Below are 4177 nucleotides of genomic sequence, written 5' to 3'. Positions count from 1 at the left end.
AATAGCAAACCAACTCGAAAAATCCCAAACATTTGTGCAAGTGTACCTTTGTGTGTCTAGTGTCTGAATATAAATTTCGTTAAATTTAGATAAGTGTACGTTGGTCTAATAATTATTTTTCAATGGCTAGTCAATAGAGCTAGCAACCCAGTTTTTGTGATATTTTAAGTAACTAGATAAAACAATCTTCTACTGGAAAGATGCTAATTTTCATATGTTGTAATTGATAAATCTTAATATTAATAAGGAAAATCAATAAGACATGTGTGTGCTACTTTGTGGTGTGTTTTTAATTCAATCAATGATTTACAATCAGAACCGAAAAATAGTGATTTAAAAGCTAACTAGCTAAGAGTCCGTTTAATAATATATAATTTCGTTTTTACTTTTGTGTTGGAGATAGAGATAAATTGTTTAAAATCGAAACAGAAATACATTGAAGAAATGAGATCTATAAGAGTAGTGGAGATAGAATGGTAGGAGACGTTAAAAACATGTCTAACGAAAGGTATACAAAACTAAAAAACCCAAAATGTATTTCTGTTATTTTTACTTTTAAGATTTTGTTTTCGTTCACTCTTAAAGCAGCTCGACCCCAAAGAGGAACTGCAAAAGTTCAAATAGTACCCTCTAAAATAAAGGAACTGCGAAACCCTAGCTCTCTCTAGGGGCTAGGGGTTCGTCACAATACAAATAACAACGACTTGGTTTTACTTGCCGGTCAAAGAATTTATCTTCAGTGGCCGAAACATGGATCAAAGCTGTCCTTTTCCTCACACAAACAAGCTTCTTTGATTGGTTCTGATTAAATGTTATCGCACACCGGTACAAAAAGTACAATAGAACTGAGAAAAGCTTGCGAGAGGGCCATGACCATACATACATACATACATACATACATACATACATATATATATATATATATATAGAGAGAGAGAGAGAGAGAGAGAGGAAACCTTTTAGGAAAGGGATCTCTATTTTTTTAATAATAAAAATAGGAATTAGTTGTGGGATCTACACCACATTGAACTTTAACGATCCGAACCGTTTATTTTTTAAGTTGCACCTCATAGATCTTCCTTGCAAAATATTAGCCAAATTGGAAATATTTAAGACATCTAATTGGGTTAAAACAAAAATTAACGAATACTTTATTATATAAGAAACAATGAAATTTTGTTTTGATAATCAAATAGGAAAACAATGTCATATTAAATTGAATTTTTGTAAGGATGATCTATGAATTGAGATTTACAAAATAGACGGTTCGAATCGTTGAAGTTCAATGTAGAGTAAGCCCTACACCTAATCCCCATATATATTCAATATCTTAGAGAAAAGGGAATTGTTATTAGCACTCTAAAAATCTCATTTGGCACTCCAAACTTTCTATAATTAGAAAGCAAAATACACTTGTGAGAAATGTAGAATGAAAATTTTGAAGTGCTAATAATAATTTCTAGAAAAAATAGTGAAAACAATTTATAACAGTCTCACAATAAGCTTAAGCCTATCCAATTAAGTAGAAGAAACTAATTAAACATGATGAAATTAAAGTCGTTAAATAATCATAATTCACTCGAAAGCCCACTGGTTTTCCCTACGAATCGTTTCTTCTTCCTCTGGAGTGAAATCGTTCTTGATGTTGAAGGTTGTGCGAATCTGTTCAGGTGTCTTCCCCTTGATCATGTCCGCCACAGTCTGACACGTCAGGTCAAGCAGGCCCTTGATGTCGAGATAGTTTGCCGCCATTATTAGGTCATAGAGAGTGTTCTGGTCCATCTTCATGAACTCGGCGTCCCACTCCTTGACATTTTTCTCGCCGTCAGCAGCAGTAGCCCCCTCATCTTCACGATGCTTCCTGCAGTACTCGATGACCTTCGCAAGGATGGCGCTCGTCACATTTGGCAAGGGAATAGCATTGCCAGCGCATCCGTCCTCCACCATGTGCTTGATGGTCTGTGACTCCATAGCAACCACCTCTTCCACCTCGAACATCTCGTTGTCGGAGCTCTTTAGAGTTATCTTCTTCTTCAAGTCCGCTGATGATGAGGCCATTGTTTGCTCGTTCAAAAATGAATAAGTTTGAGAAAACTTGGGAAATTAATATTATTTTCTTCTTTATTAGCAGCTTTCAATTCGCTTTGAGGGTTGATTGAATGCTTTGTGTTTCGAAGGGTGTGAGATATTGGGGGATTTATACTACTCAGTCTGTCTAGATCAGAGATCCGTGTAGGAAAAGGAGAGCAATTCCTTTTTGTTTCCGGATTAGTATGGTAAATTTAAGAAAATATTCTCATGTTACGAACAGGAGAAGTATTTTTCTGGTTTTTTTTTTTTTTTTTTTTGATCGGTGGCCTTCTTTTTCTCTCCGTGTGAGAGTGGCGATCCAGCGTGGATACGAGAATTTATCTATGAGTGGGCAACCTGCAAACTAAGGATGGACAAAATACCCATGGGTTTGGATAACTACGGTTACCCGCTCATTTAAAGCTCACAGTTACGGCTATGGGTAACTGTTTAAACGAACAAACGGTTATGGGTATAACTGTTTATCTGTGAAATTTAAATGGATGGTTATGGGTATTACCCGCGGTTATAACGGGTATCCATCAGTTATGGGTATTACCCATGGTTATAACAGGTATCCATTTACCCATTTAATTTAATATGGTAAAATTTAAAAAAAAAAAAAAAATTAAAAACCCTAAATTTTCAATCTCTTCGCCAGACTCAGAGTCTCAAACACCCCGTCCCCCGATCATCTCTCCTCCTCGCTGCCCTCTCTCTCATCTTCGCCGCTCATCTATCTCTCCTCGCCACCCTCTCTCTCATCCACGCTACTTATACTTCTGACTTACCCTTCTAATTTCATACTTATCTGATTAATTATTGATTTATTTGTTTATGAATGCTTATAAGATAGTTTCCTTGGTTTTTGCCTCTATGCAATTGAATCCATTAGACAGGTGTAAACATTCTGTGATCACTTATCTTTGCTGGATTCATGCTAATTGGTGTCGATATTCCTAAATGGGATACTAATTCAATTTATACATTTCTTTTGTAGGCCTCTTTGGGTGAAAGCAAGTCAATGAGACTTTGTGATTGAACGTGCTAAAGCATTATTGTTCGAAAGTGTTTAGTTTTGGAATATTTTGGATCTTTGAATCATCTAGTATTCAAGATAATGACTACTTTTTGTTTTTAGAAGCTTTACTTTGTAATCATATGGATTATAATTAAAGACTTGCTTGGGTGTAGCAGAAAAATATCGTTCGTAAATTTTTATTTCAATTATTGGAATTGTATGAGGATTTAAATGATTAAAATAGGGAAATACATGCTAAAATGTACCAATAACAGTGTTTAATTGTCAGAAAATGAAAATTATGACAAATTTTTCTTTTGTAATTTTCAAGTTGTTAAAATAAAAATAAAAAAAAACATGTAGACGGTTGAAAATGGGTAAATGGGTAAAAAAAGGATAAATGTGTTCAAAAACGGGTTAACGGTTATGGTTAAATGGGTAAACAATTATGGTTAAATGGGTAGACGGTTATGAGTATGATTAACTGTTTATAAACTGTTATGGGTATGGGTATAACTGTTTATGCAATTACCCAACGGGGTAAACGGTTATGTGGGTATGAACATAAACAGTTATGGGTAAATAACCATGGTTACCTGCCCACCATAACCGTTGCTTATCCCTAGTGTAAACCATCCTGATTTTTTTGAAACATAAGATACCTTGACAAATTAAACCATACTATAATGATTCATATTTTTTGGAAGAAACAAGGCTACAAGCTTAATAATTTGCCACAACAAATTTTAAATATGAAAAATGTCACATTATAGGTTCATTAGTAGCAATAGTAACTGGAAAATCACCAAAATTCTAAATCCCTTTTGGGTTCTGTCAGCTTCATTGACACACCCCGACCCGGAATGTCCACTAGGACCCCAAATCGAGATGTGCTGGCCAAGACCTAGAAGGTGACGAAGCCATAAAGTGTGATAGTGTATAAAATGTGAGTAAATTAAAACCTAAAAGTGCTTAAGTACACGAGTGCGCGTTGAACGGTTATGGACCTCTTTCACATGTGATACATAGCATAAGTAAATTACAGTAAGGTACGATAATAATTATACCATCATAAGAGCCACCTAA

The 4177-nt window shown here is 35.0% G+C and overlaps 1 pseudogene; it reads right to left on the bottom strand.

Annotated features, from left to right (window-relative positions):
* Positions 1–1509: 1509 nt before the first annotated feature.
* On the bottom strand, positions 1510–2223 carry LOC137730296 (SKP1-like protein 1A pseudogene; annotated as a pseudogene).
* Positions 2224–4177: the final 1954 nt, after the last annotated feature.

Source organism: Pyrus communis, chromosome 10 (assembly GCF_041283825.1).
Source record: "Pyrus communis isolate YQ-2024b chromosome 10, ASM4128382v1, whole genome shotgun sequence".
NCBI classification, from domain to species: domain Eukaryota; kingdom Viridiplantae; phylum Streptophyta; class Magnoliopsida; order Rosales; family Rosaceae; genus Pyrus; species Pyrus communis.
This window is presented reverse-complemented; position numbering and strand designations above follow the sequence as displayed.